The 15,216-nt window shown below is 35.5% G+C and overlaps 1 protein-coding gene across 3 annotated transcripts in view; it reads right to left on the minus strand.

Annotated features, from left to right (window-relative positions):
- Positions 1-15,216, minus strand: part of CTDSPL2 (CTD small phosphatase like 2) — a 95,233-nt gene that overhangs the window by 45,042 nt on the left and 34,975 nt on the right. The window lies entirely within an intron of this gene.

The following is a 15,216-nucleotide window of genomic DNA, read 5'->3' on the forward strand; positions in this document are numbered from 1 at the left end:
CCATGCTATTGAAATACTGAATTGTACAATGTGCTCTGAATTTTTAGAAATTTTCCCATATTCCTAGAACTGCCTAAAGAACAGAGGTCTTTTCATGGAATTTGCTGACATATCACCAAAAATGACAAAAATAAATAAATAAATAAATAAATAAATAAATAAGGCTTGCCACTGCCACACCCCCCAAGGATAACCTCAATTCTTTAAATGCCCAAATTAACACTAAGGAGTCAACTCCATAACAAAGTCTCTATTCATTTCCTTATATGGGGCAAATCCACATATGACCAGTCTATACTATTCTTACAGTATTATTGACTAAAATATATTCCAAGCAATAGCCTGATTTATTTTTCTCATTTGTAGGTTTTTTTCTAATGTCATCTGCCACATGAGTGTTTTCTTATATTACTGTAATATTGGCCTGTAATTCCTTGCTGTTTTAATGAGACTACCTGAAACCTTTTTTTTTTTTAAATATATTTTATTGATTTTTTACAGAGAGGAAGGGACAGAGAGATAGAGAGTTAGAAACATCGATGAGAGAGAAACATCGACCAGCTGCCTCCTGCACATCTCCTACTGGGGATGTGCCCGCAACCCAGGTACATGCCCTTGACCGGAATCGAACCTGGGACCTTTCAGTCCGCAGGCCAACGCTCTATCCACTGAGCCAAACCGGTTTTGGCTACCTGAAATCTTTTGATAAGGACTAGACTTGTAAATCTATATTACCTATAATTTATACATATAATCAACATTCTTATTTAAAAGTAATAACTTCTCTACTTTTTTGTTATTTGATGCTTTTACACCACAGCAAATAATATAATATACTACTATGTATTTTCTGAAAATTGAATATTGTTCTATTATTTCTGAAAAAAACCTTGGTACTGTAAGTGGCCAAAATCACAATTCCATATTTGGATCAAAATAGAAAAAAAATAATACTGCAATTACCATTCTAAAGAATGTTAGCACTGGTTGGTTTGGATCAGTGGTTAGAGCATCAGCCTTTGGACCGAAGGGTGGGTCCGGGGTTCAATTCCCAGTCAAAGGCACATACCTTGGTTACAGGTTTAATACCCGGCTCTGTTTAGGCGAGAGCGGGAGGCAACCAATTGATGTGCATCTCTCACGTTGATATTCCTCCCTATCCCCCCTCCGCTTTGCTCTCTCAAAAAACCAATGGGAAAAATATCCTCACTCCTTGGGTTAGGATTAAACAAACAAATAAAATTTCAGTGCACTAACAAAAATAAATAAATAAATAAATAATTTTACTTTTACTGAGTAGTTTCTCTAATGTTATGTAATCCCATCAAAATAGGCATTACAGTAGCTACCAGGTGCCACCCCCCACACTCCCTTGGCCCATGGTTTTGCTTTCTGTAGTTTTACTTACCTGAAATCCAAAAATATTAAGTGAAAAATTCCAGAAACAAACAATTCTTAAGTTTTAAAATGCACTCTGAGTAGTGTGATGAAATCTCATGCCACCCGGCTCTATCCTACCCAGGACATGAACTGTCCCTTTGTCTACCATATCTGCACATGCTATCCACCCATCTGTTAATAACTTAGTAGCTGTCTCAGTTATCACACTGACTGTGTCGGTGCTTCTGTTCAAGGAACCTTTATAGTAGCCTAACACTACACGTCACAATGCCAATGTCATTCACCTCACTTCATCTTATCAGATAGGCACTGTATCATCTCACATCACAAGGGTAAGCACAGTACAATAAAACAGTTGGAGACCACATTTATATAACTTTTATTATAGCATACTAGAGGCCCTTCCTTCGTTCTGTGCTGCCTCTGGTAGTCAGCGAATGTCATAGCGAGCGATTGAACTCCTGAGGGGACACTTTGCATATTAGCCTTTTATATATATTGTTATAGTTATTCTATTTTATTGTTAATTATTATTTTTTAATCCCGTACTGTGCCTAATTTGAAAATTAAACTTTATTATGGGTATGTATATATAGGAAAAATCATAGTATATATATGGTTTGGTTCTATTAGCAGTTTCAGGCATCCACTGAGGGTCTTGGAAAGTATCCCCTGTGACTAAGGGGGGAATACTGTATAGCACAAAATAATGCCTCCTTGATTCACAACAAAATTCCTTGTATTCTTTCTGTTTATCATTCCTCTGCATTATAAAATGAGCAGGATGCCTCACATTATATCACAAACATGGGATCTCCATTACCAGAAAATATAGGGGTTTCTTTATAAAGTCCTTCAAGAACACAAATACATAATGCCACAAAGCCACAACTACACTAAGCTCCAGCATCCTCTTAAAGGAAGTCTCTTAATATATCTGATATTAACATAAATTCATATATTTCTGAAAACCTTGCATTCTGTAAGACTAAAAATATCAAAGCTTATGTGGGGGGAATGGGTCCAGGAGGGCAAAGAGGGGTATATTGGGGCAAATCAGTCAATGTCCCTGGAACTCCGTAACCAAAGCATTAACAAAAACAATGACTGAGACCTCCAGAGATAATTTGGACACCCCAGCAGCTAAGAGAAGCTGAAATGCTACCTGAAGGATTAATAAAAGGCATTAAAAAAGAGTAAAGTAGAAACAAAGGCTTATGGGAGCTAGTAAGTGAAGCTTTAAAGCCAGTAGGGCTGCTAAAATGGACACAAATGTAAACTGCCACATAAAAATCGCTGCTAGATCAGGCTGTGCCTCTCCAGGAGGGCACCCAAAATCTGTATCTCACAGTGGGGAGAGCCTTTTGTCTCTATAACAGTTTAACTTGACTTTTTTTATTTTCCTGATGAAGGATAAAATTCCACTCCCATTATTCAGGATCACCCTGTCCAGTTTAGGAAAAACCACATATATAACAACATGCCACCCATGTTATAATAACACTATTCTCCTATTTACCAACACAGTATACACTGAGTGGCCAGATTATTATGACCACCTGACATTTGTAGGCAAATTAGCTATAATTTCACGCTGAAGTTACTAGAGGGCCAGACCATTATAAACAGGGAAGCAGGTTGTTTACCACGACAGTAGAAATGACTTTTTTCTGAAGATATGGGTAAACAACGCGATTTAACAGCCTTTGAACGTGGGATATATATACAATGAATGGCCAAATTATTATGACCACCCCATCAGTACTTCGTTGGGCCACCTTTTGCCTTCAATACTGTGGAATTCTTCTTGGCATTGACTCCACGAGATGTTGAAAGGTGATGCGAGGAATCTGACACCATGCCTGATGAATAGCACTGTCCAGTTCTGTGAGATTTGATGGTTGTGGAACCAGCTGCCTGATGGCTCTTTAAACTTCGTCCTACCAATGCTCAATTGGATTGAGATCTGATGATTGTGGGGGCCACCTAAGCCAGGTAAAGTCTCCCTCATGATCTTGAAACCACTCCTGCACAATACGAGCACCGTGGCATTGTGCATTGTCTTATTGGAAGAAGCCATCTCCATTGGGATACACCATCAACATGATAGGATGAACTTGATCAGCAACGAAACTTAGGTATGTTGTGCTATTCAGACGTTGTTCCATACGAATTAAAGGGCCCAAATCATGCCAGGAAAACATGCCCCAAACCATAACACTGCCCCCACCAGTTTGAAGGGTTGTACTCATGCATGTGGGGTGCATGCTTTCATGCTATTTCCGCCAAATTCTCACTCTGCCATCTGTATAATGCAACTGGAAACGTGATTCATCGGACCACATGACTTTTTTACAATGCTCGACTATCCAATCCTTGTGTTCCTGTGCAAATTGGAGATGTTTTATCTTGGTAACTGCAGACAGCAAAGGTGTTCGAACAGGCCTTCAGCTTCCATATCCCATACGATGCAGTGTACGGCTAATTTGCCTACAAACGTCAGGTGGTCATAATAATGTGGCCACTCAGTGTGTGTGTGTGTGTGTGTCTGTGTGTGTGCGTGTGTGTGTATCCCATGTTCAAAGGCTGTTAAATCGCATTGTTTACCCATATCTTCAGAAAAAAAATCACTTCTGTCGTGGTAAACTACCTGCTTCACAATTTATAATGGTCTGGCCTTCTAGCAACTTCAGCGCGAAATTATAGCTAATTTGCCTACAAACGTCAGGTGCTCATAATAATCTGGCCACTCAGTGTACATTAACTGATATTGTGGAGGTACCACATAGTATCGCAGAACAGACTATTAGTATACTATGGTCAATTGAGAATACATTAAAATACTTTAATGTACATCTCTCAAGAGGAAAAAGAATCAGAAGCTATTAAGATCAAGGTTAAGTTTCTGCAACCATTGATAATAAAATACTATTCTTCAGAATAATATATTCAAATGTCTGATGATGGTGCTATTCTGAAAGACAATCCATTGTCCAAATCTGAGAGACAATTAGTCACCCAATCCTACTCTTTCTTAAATATTCAACTGTATACTTTGGGGATATTTTTGGACATAGTATGATTTTTTAGAAGAGGTAATGTGAAAAACAAGAATTCCACATTACTGTGTAAGTTGTTTTAATAAATGTAATAACCCTACCGTGTCTTCTCTGGAATTTGTATTTTTCAAAGTTGTCTCTAAGTTAAGCTTTGAAGGGGAAAATCGTGTAAGGGTGGTGTTGTTAAAACGCTGAATCCCAAAGGAAATACAGAGAACTAGAGAGGTAACCAAAACCCAAAGGCAAATTTAAAACAAAACCAGGAGACAAGGTATTTCCCCAAACTCCATGTAGATGAGGACAAACCAACAGCCACAAACCCAAGTGTCCATATACACCAGTGAAGAAGAAAGCTAAAACATGCAACAAGGTGTATGACGCATCTGCCAACAGAAGCCCAAAATAGATAAGAGGCAGGTATTCAATGGAAAGCATGGCAGGCTGACTTGATGACAACAGATAAAAATAGGAGAGGAAACTGCTGCTCAATCCAATAGCAAAGGGGTCCAAGGTAAGAGTGAAACAGGAGCAGTTTAGATTTTGTGAACTCTTGTAATTGACCAACTATGGCTCCCTCTAGAATAGGGCTCCACAAGGACGGGAAACTGCTGGGAATGTAATAAAAACTGAGTGAGAAAGGCACAAGAGATAAGATGGAAAGAGAAGTTCCAGATACACATGGGGCAGGAATACAGTGACAGGAAAACTCAAAAAGCAATCACTATTTTTAAAAATATATTGTCTAATGATTTAAGGGAAAAGAGAGAGATAGCAACATCAATGCCTCCTGCATGTCCCCTACAGGAAATCGAGCCCACAACTTGGGCATGTGCCCTGACGGGGAATTGAAGTGTGACCTCCTGGTTCATAGGTCAATGTTCAACCACTGAACCACACTGGCCAGGCACAATCACTGTATTTTTTTTAACACTACACAAAAACAATTTTAGAGGATTTTGAACCACAAATACTTAAACAAAATTATCATATTAAAACATACAAGAAATAACATCTCTACAGATAAAGAAAATGTGTCAGAAAAACATGCATAGAATAGATCAAAATCATAACCTATTTCAAAATAAGATATTAAGAAAATGATAGAAGACATACATGAGTTTGAAAAACTTAGAAATAAAGTTACAGAACTAAAAAAAATTTTCAAAAATAAAGACTGAACTAGAATGGACATAAAAGTGAGTAAACAGAATAGATTATGCCTTTATGAGAAACAAAAAAATTTAAGACATCAAAATATGACAAATATTGCAAGACAGACAAAGAAGGTACAACAGACAAAAATAGTAGTCCTTGAAGAAGGAAACCTAAGCAAAAGCATGGCAAAAGAAAACATAAAATTTCTTCAAATAAAAGATTTGAAACTACGTATTGAAAAAGTATTCTTTTTAACCAAAACTACCGACTAGAAAAACAAATACCAATATATTTACTAAACTTAATAGAATTTAAAGAAAAAAATCCATTGGAGAACAAGGCAAAATCAATTTATAAGGGGAAAATTAGATTATCAAACTTTGACAGCAATATGCTTCATGCCAGAAAAAAAGTGAATAATATTTAATATAATCAAGAAGAGAAAATGCGAGCCAAAGATTTTTTTAACGTTTTTTTTTTAATTGATTTCAAAGAGAGGAAGGGAGAAGAAGAGAGAGAGAAACATCAATGATGAAAATCATTAATTGGCTGCCTCCTGGACACCCCCTACTGGGGACTGAGCCTGCACGGGCCCTGACCAGGAATCCATCCGTGACCTCCTGGTTCATGGGTCTATGCTCAACCATTGAGCTACACCGGGTGGGCGCAAGTCAAAGATTTTATATGCAGCACAATTGATTTTCAAGCATAAAGGGCACCCTTAGCAACACGCAAGAAATGAGAATATTGTTCTATAAATGCTTTCTGTGTCATCTACTAGAAGTGAGCTTTAAACAAACATGACTACAGACAATGACATGAGGACTGAAGATAAGCATTTAACATACTGGACATATGTATAAGGGCGAGGCAAAAGTAGGTTTACAGTTGTGAGTATGCAAAAGTTTATTTTTGTATTATTTTCCATACATACAATTATAAACCTACTTTTGTTCCATCCTGTATAACCTATATAACAAAGACAAATAAGGACTAAAAGGTAGTATGTAATGACTACAGGCTCAGAATGTATAGCTATAAAACTCTAATAATTATGTATGGTGGCAGTGTGTGCTAGACTTAACCATGGGATCACTTCATAAATTATATATATACATATATACATATATATATATATATATATATATATATATGTATATATATAAAACTATTATGCTGTTTACATAAAACTAATATAAATAATGTTATCTATAATTGAAAAAATAAAGATAAAAGAAAATAAACTTTTAAAAACTTGGTTAAGAGATATACAAAAAAAATTTTTTTAATATATTTTATTGATTTTTTACAGAGAGGAAGGGAGAGGGACAGAGAGCCAGAAACATCGATGAGAGAGAAACATCGATCAGCTGCCTTCTGCACACCTCCTACTGGGGATGTGCCCGCAACCAAGGTACATGCCCTTGACTGGAATCGAACCTGGGACCCTTCAGTCCGCAGGCCAACACTCTATCCACTGAGCCAAACCAGTTAGGGCTATAAAATGGTTTTTTAATTGCTCAATTTAAAGACACTCTGAGTCAGAAAATTTGACAGAATTCAAAATATAAAATGAAGTTCTTTAGGCATAAAATAAATAATACCAAATGGAATCCTAAATCTGCAGTAAGGAATGAACATCCTATATAGTCCTATATAATAAAAGGCTAATATGCAAAACAGAAAGGAGGAATGACCAGTCGCTATGACACACACTGATCACCAGGGGGCAGACGCTCTACGCAGGAGCTGCACCTGGTGTTCAGTGCACTTGCATAGGGGGAGTGCTGCTCAGCCAGAAGCCCTGAGCCAGGCTCATGGCTGGTGGGCTGAAGCCGTCAGTGAGACATCTCCTGAGGGCTCCTGGACTGTAAGAGGGCACAGGCCGGGATGAGGACCGCCCCCCAACCCGAGTGCACGAATTTCGTGCACCAGGCCTCTAGTTAAACATAAAAGATTTTTGTGTTCATTACCTCTACTGTGCTCTTACTAGCTATCTTCAATAATCTATATAGCTTCTATAATCTCTATAGACTCATTATGATCCAGTAAATTATTATCTTGAAGTCTGTTTTCCTAGATATGTAGAAACACAATAAAAGTACTTTGTTTTGCTTTGTAATATTAAACTTACTTTTAACATTTTTAAATTTAAATAGTTATTTTAGGATTTAGTACTATTTTAAAATAAAATTTAAAAATTTATAAATAAAAATAGGTCCTTGAATTTAAAAAAGGGAGATTAGCCCTGGTCAGTGTAGCTCAGTTGGTTAGAGCATCATCCCAAACACCAAGAGGTTGAGAGTTCGATCCCTGATTGGGGCACATATGGGAAGCAACCAATCAATGTTTCTCTATCACACTGTTTCTCTTTCTCTCTCTCTCTTTCTCTCCCTCTTCTCTCTCTCTAAAATCAACCTCAAAAAAATTTTTTAAGGGAATCAGATGATTTGTGATTTTAATCCACTGCTGCACGGATGAAATGAAAAACTGATATATTAGAATTCTCTTACACACAAAAGAAGAAAATATATTCCAAATTAACTGGATGAGACTGTAAATTACAAATGAAAATATGATAAACCTATTTCCCTTTGGCTGCATAAATATTAAGTTGTTTTGTTGTGTCTTATGTAATAGAACATGTTCAAACTGAATTATGGTGCCAATCCAACTGCACTGTTTTTTATTTTTTGAGATCATTCAGCATTTTTAAAAAAGGAATTTAATATTTTAAAAACACACATGATTTCTTTAAAAGCCAAAAATTGTTATAGCTTTTCAAAATAAAAATACCAATGATGTATTTTAAAGAGTAAGTTATTATACTGCATCAGTTGAAAAAGTATACACAATACTTATAAACTCTTACAGCATTACAGACAATACTGAAAGCCTACTGGATAAAATGTCAATGAAAGAAACAGGCACTTCCATCTGCCAAGGCTAAAGTATCTAACTGAATTAAAAACTTATCTGAAAATACAAAACTTGTCTGGAGAACTTGGCTTACAGATGTGGCTGGACTTTTAGTTTTGACTGTATTTATCTGGTACCAGCATCAACTAATCATCAAACATCTTCTTTGATTATCAAAGATCTTTACTGTGACTGCATGGTAACAAACATAAATGGTGAATACTTTTTTTGCATCTGTTTATCCTGGAATAACTTGTGCTGACATTTGTGCTAATTGTGCAAAAGCAATGATGGATATAAATAACTACCACTTTAGCACAAATCAAGGTACTAACACCCAATAGTCATTTTATTTTTCATTGCCATGCACTTGCAGGGGAGAAAAGAAAGGCTGGTTCTACTTAATAATGTCCTTGATGAAGCCATAAAATTAACTAAATCTCAAACCCTTAAATATGTGTTAAGATTCTGCATGAGATAGGAAGTACTGTAAATATAATATACTTCTGCAGCAAATGTGCTTCCACATTATCTTGAGAAAAAGTATTTGAATGATTGCGTTGTAACCTGAATTAGATTACCTTACCTTTTTAAAAATATATATTTTTTAATTTATTTCAGAGAGGAAGATAGAAACATCAATGATGAGAGAGAATCATTGATTGGCTACCTCCTGCACACCCCATACTGGGTATCATGCTCAAAACCTGGGCATGTGCCCTGACTAGAAATCAAACCGTGACCTCCTGGTTCATAGGTTGATACTCAACAACTTAGCAACACCGGCCAGGCTGATAGAAAACTATTTTTACTTGAAGGGGGTGTTTTTTGAAAAGTGAACAAAGCAAGCCTGTCACTGCAAAAAAAAACAACAATAAACAAAACAAAACACACACACAAAAATCAAAAAACCACCACCAACAAAAAAAACAACAAACACCACAAAACCGACATTGTTGTCAACAGCTTCCCAATACTCAATGACTGTTCTGTTAAGTGGAGATTTTCAGAAATGTGATTTTTTTAATACTGAATAATAAAATATGTCAAAGTGGACACACATGTAGAAGATCTGCACAATTTAGTGAACCAGTATTTCCCAAATAATCAATGCACGATGTTACAAGCCATACATAGGTAAAAGATTCATTTTAAGTATAAGACACACCAAGGAAAAGATCTTTGCAGTGCTTTCAAATTCAATCTTGGCACAAGACGCTAAGAAACTACACCAATTGTCAAGTTTTGAAATAGCATCAACAGCCTGGCCAGGGTGGCTTAGTAGTTGACCGTCGAACTATGAATCAGGAGGTCATGGTTTTGATTCCAGGTTGGGGCACATGCCTGGATTATGGGCTCCATCCCCAGTGGAGGGTGTGCAGGAGGCAGCGGACCAATGACTCTTTCTCATCACTGATATCTCTCTCTCACTCTCCCATCCCCCGCCTTTTCCTCTCTGAAACCAATAAAAACATATATTTTTAAAAATAGCATCAACGGAGTATTTGCAGTTATCTAATAAGGACATTAAAATACTTTTCCCTTTTCTCAATACATGTACGGTTTTCTTTATATGCTTAATGATAAAAATCAACTCCCTTCTATGAAGCCATCATTAAAGTGATTCGTAAAGTAGTAAATAATGTCTTGCTTCCCACTAATTTCCTTTTTGTTTTTAGAAAATAGTCAAAATTTTATTTGCATTAACATGTAGTAGATATATAATTGTAACTAGGATTATTTTCAAAATTCCTTGGTTTTAAGATCTAATGAAATATACTGATAGATACAATCTCCATAAACAAATGTTCTTTAGGGTTTTCAACACCTGTAAGAAGGTAAAGGATTCTAAGATCAAAAACTTTAAGTACCACTTGCTCAATAGGCACTACTACTGAAATCACACAAAAAAAGTCACCTCCCCCAAACAAAAAAATTTCAACTGACAGTTGACAAAAGAAGATCCACACATGGCCACAAGCCCATGAAAAAAAACAACAACTCAAAATCATTAATCATCAGGGAAATGTAAAATAATACACAATGAGATACCTCCCACCCACTCCTATAGAAAGGCTAAAGTAAAAAATACTGACTATTCTAAATGTTGGTGCTTCAACATTGCCAGATACAATGTGAAATGGCACAAATACAATGGAAAACAGCTGGGCAGACTCTTAAGTTAAAAGAGTCTTTTAACAAAATGGTACTGGGACCAATGGATATCAATATGCAAAAGAATTAAGTTGGACTCTTCCCTGACATCACCTACAAAAATTAATTAAAAATGAACTAAAGTGTTAAAACTATAAAATATTTATAAGAAAACTTAGGACAAAATCGTCATCGCCTTGAATTTGGCAATGGTTATTTGTATATGACATAAAAAATACAAGTAAAAAGTTAAAAATAAATTGGATTTCATCAAAATTTAAAACTTTTGTGCTTCAAAGGAGTTCACAGAAGAAAATATTTGCAAATCATATATCGAATAAGGGACTTGTATCTAAAAATGTATTAGGAACTCTTACAATTCAATAATAAAAACAAAAATAACACAATTAAAAAATGGGTTTAAAAGACATTTTTCCAAAGAAGACATACAACTGGCCAACAAAGTTCATAAAAAGATGCTCAATGTCATTAATCATTAGGGAAATGTATATCAAAACCACAATGAACTGCCATTTCACACACACCAGGATGGTTAAAATTAAAAAGACAGATGATAACAAGTGTGGAGAGGATGTAGAGAAACTGGAACCCCCATATATCTGGTGGGACTGTAAAATGGCATATCCACCTAGGAAAACAACCTGCAATTCCTTAAGAAACTAAACACAGAGTTACCGTATAACCGAGCAATTCCTTTCTAGGTATACACTCAGATGAATGAAACTGGATATCTACATAAAAACTTGTATGGGGCCCTGGCTGGTTTGGCTCAGTGGATAGAGCATCCGCCTGCAGACTGAAGGGTCCCGGGTTCGATTCTAGTCAAGGGCACATGTCCGGGTTGTGGGCTCGATCCCTAGTAGGGAACATGAAAGAGGCAGCTGATCAATGATTCTCTCTCATCATTGATGTTTCTCTCTCTCTCTCTCCTCTCCCTTCCTCTCTGAAATCAGTAAGTGTGTATATATATATATACACACACACACATATATATATGTATATATATATATACATATATATACACACACACACATACACACACACAACAAAAAACTTGTATGTGAATGTTCACAGGAGTTATTTTTCATAATAACTAAAACGTAAAAACAATCCAAATATCTATTAGCTGATGAACTAAAAATCAAAATTATCAGAAGAAAAAAAGGAAAGGTACCAAAGAAGTCAAAGTGGCAGCACAGGGAGTTGTCTAACTAATTTGGATTTGAAAACGACACTTGTGGAAAGTAGCCTACCATCCAGTCAGAAATACTAAAGACAGAGGGTAAAAATATATGCAAAAAATACCAGGGGAGAAAAAAAAATTTCCTATAAAAGAATAAGCTTCAAGCTTTGAGCCAAAAATAGAATATAAATAAATGACAAAGTGTGTGGCACAGGAAGACTCAACTCTTATTTACTTTCCTCAAGAATAATTATTAATCCCTACAGAAGATAGGTAATGCTATAAAGACACTATGTAGCCACTTTGGGACAGAATGGTATAGGACAATGGTTCTCAACCTTCTGGCCCTTTAAATACAGTTCCTCATGCTGTGGCGCAACCATAAAATTATTTTTGTTGCTACTTCATAACTGTAATGTTGCTAATGTTATGAATCGTAATGTAAATATCTGATATGCAGGATGGTCTTAGGCGACCCCTGTGAAAGGGTCGTTCGACTGCCAAAGGGGTCACGACCCACAGGTTGAGAACCGCTGGTATAGGAGGAAAAGCACAGGTATTAAAGTCAAATGTATCTGGATTTAAATCTCAGCACTATCACTTGTTGGAGAGGCAATAGTGTCCTAGTATAGTGGTTAAGAGTGTAGGCTCTGAAACCAGTATCTGGGTTTCAAATCCAGTGTTGCCACTTAAAGCTAAGTAACCCTGCACAAGCTATTTAACTTCCCTGTGCCTCTGTTTCCTCATCTGTAATATAGTGTAATGGCTTAAAGAAGTCATTACACTTAAAGCACTGAGAATAGTGCATAGCACATAGTAACTGCTCAATTACTGTTTATTTGTTCTTGTTATTTTTAATCATGGGCAAAATATTTATTACAATTGTTGTTTCTATTATTAACATTGTAAAAGTTACCTAAATTCACTTTTTCTCTTCTATAAAATAACAGAAGATGGTTTAAGGATTAAGGAGATACTGGATACAAAGCACCTAATAGATACTCAATAAATATTAGCTACCAACCCTTACCCAAATTTTGGAAAAAAAACAACGATGCTATATTAAGATATTGAACATAGGCAAGCACTATATACTCAGTAAAATTAGATAATGAATAAAATTTTAGAATATATTATCAAGAAGATAGTGTAATGACAATGTACATAAGAGAGAAAAAACAATTAGAAGCCACTATAAGCTCATTAGGAATAATACATGACAAGTTCACCTTTTTTTTAAAAAAAATATATTTTTATTGATTTTTTACAGAGAGGAAGGGAGAGGGATAGAGAGTTAGAAATATCGATGAGAGAGAAACATCGATCAACTGCCTCCTGCACACCTCCTACTGGGGATGTGCCTGCAACGAAGGTATATGCCCTTGACCGGAATCGAACCTGGGACCTTTTAGTCCACAGGCCGACGCTCTATCCACTGAGCCAAACCGGTTTTGGCTCACCTTTTATTTCTAACATAGGGTTAGACTTGGGGGAAAACACACATACACACACAAAAAACAGTGTACCTTGATTTCAGTAAGGCATTCAAATACTATTTTTCATAATAATCTTACAGAATATAATAAGGAAATCTAAGGCAAATGACAGTAGAATTAAATGAATCTGTAGGAAAAACTGCCCAAATTATTAATGAAGACTCTAGTCTGCAAACAGATTTCCCGTGGCCCTATACTTATTAAGAAATTAATTTTAAAAATCCTAGATGTTGGTTTTTAAAAAAGGCAAAAAGAAGCTCAACACCAAAATCTTGACTGTTTTAGCTGACATGGGCAAAAATCTAACCATTAAAGGAGAGAGAGAGAGAGAGAAAAAAAAGAGATGGTACAATATATGATATAACATAATGCCACATTAATAGAATGCCCAGTTCAAAGGAAGTAAAAATGAACAGAAGTCAGAAGACGTAAGAAAAACCTATCTTCACTCTGGTTGTTACCTTTTATGAACAACGGAAAAGGGTGACCAAGATGGTTATCTGTATCACATACTGTCATATAATGAAAACTAGAAATATTTAGCTTAGATGTGAAGGTTTGCACTTTCACATGAGGAAAAGAACATATAAGAAAGTAAAGGGTAGATATATTTTCCTTAAGATGAAGAATTTTATAATATTTAGAGTTGTTTAGAGAATGAACTGACAAGTAACATTCTCTTCAAGAGAAATGATGACAACCCATTAGGAATTTATAGATTCAGGAAATCATGTTTCTGGAAGGAATTTGATCTTTGTTATACAACAATAATATATTACTTCTAAGTTTATAGAAATTAGCTCAAAGAAACTTTAAAAAAATTCTATTTAAAATTAAAATATTTTTTAATAATATTAGAAAAACAAATTAAGATTAAACCATCAAAACATAAAGAAAAACTCTAAAAACAGAATACTTCTAAATCTTGGCCAATGGTTCACAGTAACTAAGCTTTTTAGTGATATGACAACAAAATCTACCCCTATGAATAAGAAGCAATAGTGATTTTTTTACTAATTATCAAAGTGATAAACTTATAATAAAAATGTATCATATAATGATCCCAAGAAAAGAATACAAGAGTAGTAAACAGTGATACAATCTACAGACAATGAAGGTTAATAACACCATCCATTTATAGAGTACATTAAGATTTCTTAAACTACTTTCCACCTATTTGCTATCTGATCTGAAAACAACTCTGAGACAGACAAAACAGTTGTATTAGTGCCATTTTACAGTCTTCCTAAGGCTCAGAGGGGTAAATGATTTCCTCAGATCACTCAAGTTGGTCTAGAGCACTGGTTCTCAACCTTCCTAATACCGCGACCCTTTAATACAGTTCCTCATGTTGTGGTGACACCCAATTTCATTGTTACAAATTGAACATAATTAAAGCATAGTGATTTAATCACAAAAACAATATGTAATTATATATGTGTTTTCCGATGGTCTTAGGCGACCCCTGTGAAAGGGTCACGACCCACAGATTGAGAACCATTGGTCTAGAGCAGTGATGGCGGAGGTGAGAACCATTGGTCAGAGGTGACACGCAAACCTATTTTTTTGCGTTGATTTTTCTTTGTTAAATGGCATTTAAATATATAAAATAAATATCAAAAATATAAATCTTTGTTTTACTATGGTTGCAGATATCAAAAAATTTCTGTATGTGTCACGGCACCAGAGTTAAGTTAGGGTTTTTCAAAATGCTGACACGCCGAGCTCAAAAGGTTCGCCAAATGAATTTGAAACATCTGCCTACTGGTCAGCATCCATTCTTTCTTTAATAACTTTGTTTTCTCTTTAATGAAATAATACAGTTTAA

Source organism: Myotis yumanensis, unplaced genomic scaffold (assembly GCF_028538775.1).
Source record: "Myotis yumanensis isolate MYYU_CA2020_CCGP unplaced genomic scaffold, mMyoYum1.0.hap1 SCAF_1, whole genome shotgun sequence".
Lineage (NCBI taxonomy): Eukaryota > Metazoa > Chordata > Mammalia > Chiroptera > Vespertilionidae > Myotis > Myotis yumanensis.